This window comes from Oncorhynchus clarkii, chromosome 30 (assembly GCF_045791955.1).
Source record: "Oncorhynchus clarkii lewisi isolate Uvic-CL-2024 chromosome 30, UVic_Ocla_1.0, whole genome shotgun sequence".
Taxonomy (NCBI): Eukaryota; Metazoa; Chordata; class Actinopteri; order Salmoniformes; family Salmonidae; genus Oncorhynchus; species Oncorhynchus clarkii.
The window spans coordinates 14,430,879-14,444,284 of NC_092176.1; the positions used below are offsets into that span (position 1 = coordinate 14,430,879).

The 13,406-nt window shown below is 41.4% G+C and overlaps 1 protein-coding gene across 13 annotated transcripts in view; it reads right to left on the reverse strand.

The window, feature by feature from the left end:
* LOC139390129 (nuclear receptor corepressor 2-like) overlaps window positions 1-13,033 on the reverse strand; it is a 129,834-nt gene extending 116,801 nt beyond the window's left edge. For 6 of the 13 annotated variants that reach the window (XM_071137310.1, XM_071137303.1, XM_071137300.1 and 3 more), the window contains exon 1: window positions 12,802-12,965. The gene's annotated coding sequence lies outside the window, so the exon portion shown is untranslated. Of the gene's footprint in view, window positions 1-12,801 lie in introns of all 13 variants that reach the window. The other 7 variants (XM_071137306.1, XM_071137309.1, XM_071137302.1 and 4 more) reach the window with 3 other exon arrangements.
* Window positions 13,034-13,406: the final 373 nt, after the last annotated feature.

Here is a 13,406-nt window from a genome sequence, read left to right on the forward strand (position 1 = left end):
CATATGAACGGAGTAGAAATTAGCTGACTTGGTGATCAGTAAGGTAAGTAACAAATGTGTCAAGCAGATGACACGCTCTCTTTGCCATTTCTGAAACATAGCAACGTTTAAGACATGGATTTCATGTTGAAATGTTAATAAGGTAGTTAGAATTCATGTTTTCATTTTATTAGCTAAACAAAACTTGTTTAAACAGTGAAATTGTCACGGAAATCAACCTTGTTTGCATAGCGATGATGAAAAGATAGTAATTTAGGCTGTAATGATCTCAAATTCTAATCATTAGGTCATCACACCGTTGATATAGCACCGTTGATATAGCACCGTTGATATAGCAAAGGATGCTAATAGTTTATCGAATTCCATTGTCTAGCAGAGGGGGACAATTTTTGGCCGGGGGACATTATTTGGCATGACAGGCCCCCAAAAGGCTAGGGCCAGCTCTGTATGGATGTGGGCACACAGCAGCCCCTCATGATGAGTTCAGATTTTTTGTGGCCCCCACCCCAATAGCTGCCTCTTTACCACCACAAACCAATGCTGGTACTAAGACCGCACTCTTACTGGCAGTTCCATCACCTGCAACATCCCAAGTCAGCCCTTGCTCACCTCTGACAGGATATGAATCTGCTGTCACCCCACAGCATATAACCGGCAACAGGAGGCTGCCATCTAAGTGTCGACAGCTACCACACACCCACCCATAACAAAGGCCATAATGCGTCAGAGAGAGAGTGGTAGAAACACCTCCCTAAGCCAGGCTATCACACCTCTCATTCTGCATCTGACAGAAGATACATATTCACACAAGGATCTCAGCGGTCGCCACAGCTAAGCTCGATCTCAGTAATCCGCTTTCACATTTCAGAATTTAGCAAACATAGCCTACTGCATGGTCATTTTCTCATTTGACTGGCGTGTTGAACAATATGCTAAGTCAATGAAGAAATCCGGGACTGTTCTAAATGAATGATCTAATTTGGCTCCATGGAGAGACCAGGATGCTCAACATTCAACATTCTGACAGCACAGACTGGCTATACTTTCTCCTGGCAATGACACACATCAAGGATCCTGTTCCTTTGTTTGATCTTGTTGCCCAAAGACGATGAGAATATTAAAAAGTACCTATGACTATGGAAAATGACTACAACCACTCTAATACTACAAACAGGACTAATTACATCCCACAAAACTGTTGACAATATTTGACTTATCTGAAAGACAAAGAATTGGAGACGAGAGCTGTTCTTATGCCAGTGATTGGCTAGCCTGTACCTCCAGATGTGCTTTCCCAGCTGTATCCTGAATGCAGAGCAGAGTTACTTTACTGCCTGTTCCCGCGCCCGCCGTCCATCTCAGACACACGGTGTGGATTACATAAGGCCCTCCAGGCTCCCATGACCATAGCTGGGCCTTCACACTCTTCCTCAACAGCCAACTATGAATCCCAGTAACAATGGCGGTCCAGGCATTCCACAGTGGAAGTGCCGAGACCCATCATAGGGCTGGGCGGCATACCGTATTTTACTATATACCAGTATGGAAGCACAGGCCGGATTGTGTTTTTACTTTACCTTCTATACCGGTATTTTAATGTTTGGTTTGTAAAATGTGATATGCTGTGTGTAACGTCCATTTTTATTAGGGATGCACGATATATCGGTGAGCATATCGGAATCGGAAGATATTAGTTAAAAATGCCAACATTGGTGTCGGCCCGATGTCTAGTTTAACGCCAATATGCATACCTATATAACGTAGGTAGATGACGTGCATACCTATATAACGTAGGTAGATGACGTGCATACCTATATAACGTAGGTAGATGACGTGCATACCTATATAACGTAGGTAGATGACGTGCATACCTATATAACGTAGGTAGATGACGTGCATACCTATTTAACGTAGGTAGATGACGTGCATACCTATATAACGTAGGTAGATGACGTGCATACCTATATAACGTAGGTAGATGATGTAATGACGCCACGAAAAATACTAAGCGCACACACCCACAACAACTAAACAAGTTCAAGTTGAGCAGTCATTTGAAAGATTAAGAAAATGTCATGAGACAACTCAAAAGGCGAAATCCATTAACGGCAAGATAATGGATTTCATTGCCCTTGACAATCAACCGTTCTCTGTCGTAGATGATGTTGGCTTTCGCCGACTGGTCGAGCACCAGTACACACTAACAAGTAGTCACTACTTGTCAGATGTTGCCCTACCGGAGTTGCACAGTATTGTTGAAAAACATCCATGAGCTACTTGCTATGGCGTCACTGATATGGGTGTCACTGCTGTTAAAACTTACAAAAGTACTCGAGGCTGTGAACAAGAGATTTGGTGGCAGTCTCTGAGCCTCTTTAATGTGTCGCCACCATGCTCGATGCTAGGTACAAGGACCGCTACTTCGATGCAGACAAGAAACAGGGTTCACGTGAAATGTTACATACACAGCTGGACAAGATGGAAATGGACACGGTGACAGTGCGCACCGAGGAAGAGGCCACAGACAAACAGAGCTGGAACTTCACTGCTTGACATGTATGATGAAATCCTGGTTGAGAATGAAATGACTGAACAACAGAACAGCACAGCAAGTGAAAGAAATAGGTTTTGATGATGTTTTACTGGTAATGGGAACAGACGTAAATGCCAACAAAATAACTTTTTGGTCAGTGTGGTGTGTGTATGTCTAACCTTTATTTAAGCTAGAACAGAGACACACTGATGTATAACAACTCTCAGACCAAAATACATTCTCCCCGAACTTTCGGAAGATCTCCCCACATACTATATCTACCTCTCAATATAATAAGTCAACTCTCCCTAGGGCAGCGTTTCCAAACTCATATTGTCATATTGGACAAAGTTGTTGCGCCGATGGGGAGGGGCATGTCTGTTATAAAAAAAGATGTCCTGTGTTTCTGATACACTGCCACCAGAGGTACATGGCAAAAAGCAAGTTTAGCTTTAAAAAACAGATGTGATGATTTGATTGTGAGAGAAGGCAGAGCTAAAGTAGCCCAGACTTCCTCTCGGATCCATCACAGGCCAGGGAGTATCATTGATCAGACACACATGTTAGGATCTGATGGCCACTTCTCCCACACCATTACACAATGAGTAAGTCCGTTTTGTATGGCCCATTGCTCCAGGTGGGTGGAGAGTGTGCAAAGCTGTCATCAAGGATAAGTGTGGCTACTTTGAAGAATCTCAAATATATTTTGATTTGTTTAAAACTTTTTGGGGTTACTACATGATTCCATGTGTTTGTAGAATAATAATGAAGACATCAAAACTATGAACAATGTAGAAAATCGTAAAATAAAGAAAAAAAAACCTGAGTTTGCAAGGAGAGGATGGAGGAGTTAGCAAAGCCAATTGAGAATCTCCTTGAGAGTTCACCACGTCCAGCCCTCCACAGACACACCCTCCCCATACCTCAGATAATATACACAAGCTGAATATACACTGGAAAACAAACATACAGACAGCCTAATCCCTCTCAAGCATACTCAAGAGATCCTACACATAAGCATTCAAAAATACACATGCATATAACTCAAGCTAATCACACAGTTAAAAAAATACACCTAACCCTCTCCCTACCCCAGGGCTCTGAAAGTGTGACCAATTTGGTTGCATATGCAATGAAATATTGCTGCGGGCTGTTCTAAAACTATTCGTGGGCCCTTAACCATTTGTTTAACATTTTGTTTAGTCATGTTTGTTACCTTATTAGCTAGCTAGCTAACAACCTGGTAACTTTACCAGTATATTATATGCAACAAAAACAAATATATGTATTTACAGGGTTACATATTCGTTTCTAGAGCACAACGTGTGCTTTGGAGGTAGTTAGAATTCATATAGGCTATATTTCAATAGATGTTTAACTTTTTAAAGTGGGGGGCACCAGTGCTACCAATTACATGTTTTAAATTTAGAGCCCCTTCCCCACCACCAAACGTAGTCCACACACAAAGAATAGTTGTCCTAAAATGCTGCATCACTTACCACAGAGCCATTTCTAATATCTGTTCATCCTCTCTGTACATTTGATTATGGCTGTCTGTGTGTAGGTCGTCTTCAACAAACAAAAAACTATACAAAATGTTTCCCAATAAATTAGCCTAGGTGGTCATACTAAATTTAAAAAACTAAATTAAAAACAATGAGCCACAACAAACCAGTAGATTTACAGTTTTACGATTGCGTCGCCTATCAACGATGTTTGACAGCCAACGTCGATAGAGACAACATCGTGTTGTCACAAATGATGGTTTAGCATATTTGAATTTGACTACAGGGCGACATGCCAAATGTCCTATTCCCCCATTTGCCATAGTCAAATCAATTTCAATGCATATGTCGTAGTTATACTATCAACATAATGCAAGAGAACCATGTAGATTGTGGAAAGAAAGGAGTGCACAAAAGCAGATCAAATTGTCAGATACAGGGCCTAACGTGTTGTTCCCCCTCTCACGGGCCTTCTTCAGCGGACCCTCCATTGTCAGGCTTATCATTTTAAAATCTTAAATCAACCCCTTTTTCTCCCCCAATCAATTTGAACATGACTTGTTGGCCTAAGCATTGCCAACTCTTTCATGATCAGCCATCGACTGAATCTATAGGCCTAACGGAGTTCCATTACAGAAAGTTGTTTGCAAATAGCCTAAATAGAAACATAGCTAGTAAGGGTGTGCCGACATGGCTATAATCGTATTGGTAATCGCATCAGTAAAGCTGTTTTAATATGCCTATGTAGATGTTGGCAACATACCTCCCTACACATTTTCACTGCAGAAAAAGCTTCACATGGATATTGTGCACATTGATAGCAAACATCCCCGTCATGTGATTTATCATAGTAGCAGGCAGCAGCAATCTAAATGATCAGACCGAATATGCAAGGAAAAATGAACGGGGTGAAATTATGAAGCGAGTGGACGGAGAAATACAGGTACACTTCATCCAATCAAATCAGCAGGATCAACGTACAGCCCGCCCTTCATCTTCACAGACAGGCAAACTAACCCGTCATGTAGACAACGTAGAACCTTGCACATAACTGACTGACGTGAGAAAAATGCATGCTGGCAGTTGAAAATATACAAAAAGAATCATTACAAAAAATACTTGAATCATAATCATGTGCACAAAATTCCCAATATCCATTATGATACTTGTTTTGTAAAACTACCCAACAAAACCCTAACAGCTATTATAGTAATGAGAGAGAACAAACAATTGCAAGATAGACTAATGGATTAGGAAGTTAAAACAAACCTGGTACGTTTCTGCTTTACTTGACCAAATTGTAGGCAAAATAAATTGTGTCGTCAGAAAATCCCTCCTTACTTGTTGTGCCAATTTTGAGTGTTAGTGTAGCCTACTTCTCTACTGTAATGAACGAAGTGACCAAGAGGAGAATCCACTTCCCTTATGCAACTGGAGGAAACTTGTTTTGCCATCGATCTGGATTCTATTGTTTACAAAGTGGGATGAGAGCAAGTTGTGACATTTGCCTAATATCTGTAGCCTATCTTTACAAGCATTTCACCATTTAAATAGTTGTCCATTGAGGACCAGCTGAAGACCTCTCCCACCAAACAAAGAGAGCCCTCTGCCCAGTCTGCTCGAATGAAACTCCCCTCCATAAATCCTGCTCTGGCCCTGTTGAGCTCCACAGTGACAGGCCTAGGATCAGTCTCGCCGCCAGACCCCATTAACCCCTGGGCCAGCCTCAGGAGCAACCCCCATCCACCCTCTAGACCCCTACACTCTTTGTGTAATGAGTTCCACAACTGTGTCCAAAATATGTTAGAGACAGCTGTGTGTGTGTGTGTGTGTGTGTGTGTGTGTGTGTGTGTGTTGATCACCATAGCCTTCACTAAGTAATAGGCATTGGAATTGAAGCATTTGTGACCGCAGGTTACTGGATCGGTTGTTGCTCAGTTGATGTAGAAAAAGTATTATATTTTATTTTTTTTACTGCAGAGTAAAGTACAAATACAATTAAGCTAGGTGCAGATATATTTTGTTGCCACAGTGACAGACAAACTTTTCAATAACAGCAGACCAGAAAATGAGATTTCAGTAACCTCAAGAGCTTCTAGCAAACCACAAACACTGCTACTGTGGTGTGCTTTGTCTTAGCAGTAACCGGGCAGACTCTCTTCTCACATGTCCGCCGTAACACGAACCAAGGTCTTTCCATTGTGCAATCTCAGTCAACTCTAAAATAGGTATCTGCACTACATCAGGCCAGGAGCAAAGCGGCTGTGTCCAACTTAATGCCACTTTGATTGTGAGATTCATTAAGAGGCTTCTCTCTGAGCCAGCTGCAGTGGATCATGCCACTCTGTCGGACCGATTGAGTCAACCAGAACATGCGCCTTGCACGGAATCTACCAGGTGCAGTCCACCAGGAAACCAGTGAGCAAGAAATGCCAGACAGCTGTTGTTACTCATTCAGTGAGAAAGAAGGATTGGAAGAGGGAATAGGCCTGGGAGGCTGTTTCACGGTGACTGCTTCATATTTCCCTCTGTGTTCTGCATGTCAACTCAAGTGTTTACAAAGGTGTGCCAGGACATACCACCCTCACGCCACTTCTATGACATTATGTTTATGTTGCAATGCGGCCAATCTGGGTTGACATTATAGGGAAAGTCCGTAGGAAAGATACATGCCCTATACAGTGGGGCAAAAAAGTATTTAGTCAGCCACCAATTGTGCAAATTCTCCCACTTAAAAAGATGAGAGAGGCCTGTAATTTTCATCATAGGTACACTTCAACTATGACAGACAAAATTAGAAAATAAATCCAGAAAATCACATTGTAGGATTTTTAATGGATTTATTTGCAAATTATGGTTGAAAATAAGTATTTGGTCAATAACAAAAGTTTCTCAATACTTTGTTATATACCCTTTGTTGGCAATGACAGAGGTCAAACGTTTTCTGTAAGTATTTTGGCCCATTCCTCCATGCAGATCTCCTCTAGAGCAGTGATGTTTTGGGGCTGTTGCTGGGCAACACAGACTTTCAACTCCCTCCAAAGATGTTCTATGGGGTTGAGATCTGGAGACTGGCTAGGCCACTCCAGGACCTTGAAATGCTTCTTACGAAGCCCCTCCTTCGTTGCCCGGGCGGTGTGTTTGGCATCATTGTCATGCTGAAAGACCCAGCCACGTTTCATCTTCAATCAAGGAGGTTTTCATTCAAAATCTCACGATACATGGCCCCATTCATTCTTTCCTTTACACGGATCAGTCGTCCTGGTCCATTTGCAGAAAAACAGCCCCAAAGCATGTTTCCACCCCCATGCTTCACAGTAGGTATGGTGTTCTTTGGATGCAACTCAGCATTCTTTGTCCTTCAAACACGACGGGTTGAGTTTTTACCAAAAAGTTATATTTTGGTTTCATCTGACCATTTGACATTCTCCCAATCTTCTTCTGGATCATCCAAATGCTCTCTAGCAAACTTCAGACGGGTCTGGACATGTACTGGCTTAAGCAAGGGTATATGTCTGGCACTGCAGGATTTGAGTCCCTGGCGGCGTAGTGTGTTACTGATGGTAGGCTTTGTTACTTTGGTCCCAGCTCTCTGCAGGTCATTCACTAGGTCCCCGCGTGTGGTTCTGGGATTTTTGCTCATCGTTCTTGTGATAATTTTGACCCCACAGGGTGAGATCTTGCGTGGAGCCCCAGATCGAGGGAGATTATCAGTGGTCTTGTATGTCTTCCATTTGCTAATAATTGCTCCCACAGTTGATTTATTCAAACCAAGCTGCTTACCTATTACAGATTCAGTCTTCCCAGCCTGGTGCAGGTCTACAATTTTGTTTCTGGTGACCTTTGACAGCTCTTTGGTCTTGGCCATAGTGGAGTTTGTAGTGTGACTGTTTGAGGTTGTGGACAGGTGTATTTTATACTGATAACAAGTTCAAACAGGTGCCAATAATACAGGTAATGAGTGGAGGACAGAGGAGCCTCTTAAAGAAGAAGTCACAGGTCTGTGAGAGCCAGAAATCTTGCTTGTTTGTAGGTGACCAAATACTTATTTTCCACCATAATTTGCAAATAAATTCATTAAAAATCCTACAATGTGATTTTCTGGATTTTTTTTCTCATTTTGTCTGTCATAGTTGAAGTGTACCTATGATGAAAATTACAGGCCTCTCTCATCTTTTTAAGTGGGAGAATTTGCACAATTGGTGGCTGACTAAATACTTTTTTGCCCCACTGTATATATATATATATATATATATATATATATATATATATATATATATATATATATTCCCGAGAATGGATCTGAAGAGCAAGCTTAATAACCTTCAGTAATTGCAAATTAGACTATCTGTTATTCTCAGCAGTGCTTCCATTGTGGCTCAGAATGAGCAACACTAGGCAGATAATGCTGCTAGGCTCTGAATGAGCTACTCATCATGCAGAAAGGACTCTTATAAGCAAAACACACATGTTTATACATCGTATATAAACCCAGTAACCCACCATTTCCTCAGAACTATAACAGTCACACACACCGAAAGGTTGTAGTCATATAGGCTAGTTAATTACAACAACTCACCTAGGCTAATAGCCTACTCCCCTAAGAGAGCAACAAACCCACTTAACAATTGAGCTCAGTCAAATAAAAATGTAATGAATTCTGTTTCTGTAATTGTAAAGGGCAATAACGGAAAAGGGAAGGGACATCACCTGACTTGAAGGCTACTCACCACAGCCGGCCCCCTGGACTGTGTTCCTCATTGGGCTCCAATGGGCCGCGCCCCTCTTTCCGCAGTTATGGTTCCCGGAACTGACACACCCACTAAATTTCAACATGCTGGTCGCGTGGTTCCAAACATCGAAAAGGTACAAAAATCCCCAGTGTGAACCATTAATTCAAAAGATAAGAAATTGCATTTAAAATACTGATACAGGATACAACACTGCACATACCAGAGTTAGTTGACAAACAAACTACTCATCCCATACAGCATTGCGGCATGTATCGTCCAATCACAGAGCAGATACAACTCACGTGATCTGTTAGCGAACACGCAATGGCACATAAGGGCTGCAGTCCAGATACATAAGCTTACTAGGTACATTAATAGCTTCAGGTTGGTTGTTATTAAGCTCAACTTTAAGATTTCCACCAAGGAAGTTGTCTCGCCAATCATCACTCTCCCTTGCTTGGGCAAGGGACACTTGTATCTGCTCTGTGATTGGACAATACAGACCACAAGGCTCATGGCTTGGTGCTCTCTGAAACATTAACTGAAGTTAAAAACACAATTTCTCAACACAGAGGTTGAAACATTCATAACCGATGTGCACTACTTCGTCATAATTATTTTTGCAATCTCTGTAGAAAATAGAACATCTTTGTTGCACAGCAATATCACTATTGCTAATATTTGATATCACCACAGGTTGAGGATTCAGAATACACGTCCGGAACTCCTCATTGCAGCCCTATTCACAGTAACAGCAGAGTGGATCGTCCCAGCCCACACCAGAGGCAGTCAGTCAGTCCCCTCCCAGGCAGCACACAGCTCCAACACATAGCAGTTTGGAAAAGGACCTGTATTGTCTGCCCTGCTGTGACATCATGTAGAACTTACTGTATACTAACCCACCCCCCACCTCTCCCTTTCTCCATCGCTTTTCCTCTAAACAATGACTGCTGCTATTTCAGGAATATTTCAAAAGCAGGACGTAAAAGCTCTTGACTTAAGGTACATTCCAGTGGTGTTCTGGTTTAGCTCTTGTGGTGTGACTTAGGGAAATTGACATACCGGTATTCAACATAGGCCTATGCAAACTGAGGAATTGCGAATTTACCTCTGAAAAGGTTTCGCACAGTGATCTGAAGATTTCCTCCCCTCTCAAAGTGTACAACAGACTTGTATAGCCTACTAGCTATTCCCTCTCATCTAGTTCCATTACGGGTTTCATAATGCTAGCAACACTGGGACTAGTAGTAAAACTGTCTGCCACGGTCTCCCTCCGGCCTCACACTGAGCACGGGATAATCTCTGCCCCCATTACCCAGTTAGACAAGGGGGGGGGGGGGGGGGGGGGGGGGGGTTTGTCACACAAACAGTTATCCCTTCCCCATCCAAACCACTGGACTAACTGAGTTCAGATGACAGGCAGGGTACCGTGACTGCTCTGAGGCTGGACTTAAAGGAGGCTAAACCACCTCTTCTCCCACTACCATGGATTATCAGCCGACTTGGTGATCTCAATCCCTGATTGGAGCAGATGATCCTGTTTAATAGAGGAGTCCGACTGGACTGCACTTCAAGGTGGGATTTCATTCAGACAACATATTCAGACACAGAAATCCTCTCTACAAGATTTAAAAACCAACAACACACGTCACTGATCAAGGGTTACAATAAAGAGGTTATCCCACCTCCTCAGTTCCTTATCAGTCTTGAGCAGGGAAGCATTCAATAATGCATCAATAAGCACAAAATAAATAGGCTATTTCAGCTGCTTCATAGATCACTGTTGTGGCTTTATAGGAATAATTTACAGGAAGTGTTTTGTAATATGCTTGATGTACGATGATACATGATATAATCAAATCAGAGGAAACCATCAAGGCAGATTGTAACCGTATTGCAGCCAAAACTAACGTAAAGCATAGCTTTTTAACAAAGTAAAATATATAATCTTTGACAAACTGTTCTCTACCCACTCTTGCAGTGAACATCATTTGATATTGGATTGTAAAACAATTTAATCTATGCCATGCATTTTACCCAAAATGCCAATCAGAGCAGCTTGGCCTTGTTCAATAACCACCAGCAGCATTTCATATTATTCAAATAAACGCTGAATGGCATTTGGAGCCAATTTCCCTTTTATTATTGTAATTAAACACTTGGCCTGGGCTCTGGCATTTAATACTACAACAGAATTCATGCAATTGACCTTATTAACTATGGTCTGTTCCTCAAAAGGGCCAATACAGAAATAAAGATCTTACCCCAATTTCATGCTCTCTCAAATTATGTTGACAGTGCAATTTCACTCTGTTTATATTCATCAATCAAGATATGGTATTAGGCAAAGCATGATCTAGCCTGATTGACATTCGAGTCAGTCCAATAAGACTTATGTTCAGCAATATTCTTGATATGTATAGGTAGCTGCCAAAATAAAGGAAACACCAACATAAAGTATCTTAATAAGTCATTGGGACACCACGAGCCGCCAGAACAGCTTCAAAGTGCCTTGGCGTAGATTCTATGTGTCTGGAACTCTTATCAGAGGGATGCAACACCATTGTTCCACGAAAAATCCATAATTTTGTGTTTTGTTGTTAGAAAACGCTCTCAGGCGCCGCTCCAGTCTCCCATAAGTTTTCAATTGGGTTGAGATTGAGATGACAGACACAATCACAGACCCTTTAAAAACCCCTATGTTCCTTTGAAACCCCTCTTTCAAAGTCACAGATCTCCTCTAGCTATGGTAGCCAAAATAATGGGCAAGTTTACTTTTTTATACATGACCCTAAGCATAACAGGATGTTAATTACTTAACTCGGGAACTACACCTGTGTGGAAGCACCTGCTTTCAACATAATTTGTATTCCTCATGTACTGAAGTGTTTCATTTTTGGGGGACAGTTAGCCTACCTGTAGAGCGAACTATGGTGGACTATTTCTAAGAGACTCATATTCATGTAGGCCCCTGATAGACCCCTTATAGTAGACTAACCCTTTTAACTCTAAAATATGAGTTTGCTCAATTAACACATTGTTTCAATTCCTAATTGTAATTCAATAAATTATCCTACAGAGAGCACCGATTGACCATTTGTCCCCCTTCAAAGCAAGTGTTGTTTTCTGACCATGATCGTAGTAGTAGTAGGGGTTTGTAGGTTGACTGGGGTGAGTCATGTTTTAGGTTAAGTATTCTCCCTACCTCTATCATTACATGAAATAAGCCTTTGTTAATTTTTTTGTGAATGTATCTGTGCAGTACAACTTTCACTTCTGCCCAACTTTCAGACAGGTCATAGAAAAGTAGGCAAACAAATAATTTGACAGGCAAACATGTTCTATAGGTAGTTAGCTACCTACCTACCTTACTTATACATTTCGAATAATATGCCAACAAAACTGTTTGTGTAAAAGCACGCCAAATCGTCGCCGCAGTACGCTTCTAAATTAATTCGGCAGTCAGGACCCCTAACGTCAACAACAACCAACGTGAATCACCGCGCAGTGTTGATAAACGTATCACAAATCAATGAATCTGGCCATAGGAGTCACTGATTAATTGTTCCCAGTGCCCACTATCTAGGTAGTTAGCCAAATGGATTAAATACATTACTAAAACACGGGCATTTCAGAAGATGCCTGGTTGGTGACAAACGCTTACTAGCTAGTTAACTACTTTAGGTACCCTGCTAACTATGCTACCTAGCTAATGGTTTGTTGTTTATGACAAGGTCTAACTTGTCATCAATTGACATAATCCGAGTTTGCATTAGTTTTATAGAAAGGTTCGCTATACCATCAAGTATATCAAATTCTGTATGCTTGTAAGCGATCGAACATTATTTATATGATACGGTCAACTAGCTAGCTAGTTAGCTGGCTAGTTAGCTGTTAGCTAGCTAACATTGTTTAGCGCGGTGTTAGCTAGCTAACAAATGATAGCTACTGGTTTGTCTAGCTAGCTGGAGCGTGTCAACCTTAGCAGCAGTACGGGTAAAATAGCTAACAAATAAGGTGACCATTTTACCGTATAATTCCAGTCTTTGATGTTGTTCCTAATGTATTAGCTAGTTTCCGCTTTTGGTAGGGGTTTATTTTTTCCAGAAGTAATCCACATGAAATAAGCGTTTTCGTTCTCAATCGCTCCACTCCTTTCTACTTGCGGCAAATGTCGCGTCTACTCCATAGACTATAAAAAATACTCTCCCCGAGAATGGTGCTGAAACGCCTCTCTTGATTCAGGTCTTTTGATAGGTCGCATGTTCTCGCGCACTCTTGCTCTCTCCTCTCAAACACTCTCGTTCAATCAGCCAAGTAAGCCTTTGCCCTATTTCGTGTGCCTTATATCTTATTTGTTATTATGATTTCTCGTGTGTTTTTGTTCTACCTTATGTTCTTGTTAGTATTACATTGTTATTGATTACAGCATTGTTGGGTTGCAAGAGAGGCATTTCCCTGTACTTGTGCACGTGACATTAAACAACTAGACACTTGAAACTAGAAAATAAACAAAGAGCACAGATTTTCTATTTAATCTGATGCTGCTATTTTGAAAAGACCAACAGTGTGAAAGAGTCTCACCCTCCGATTAGTTAGACTGACACATAGCTAATAATTTGTAGTAAAATAATT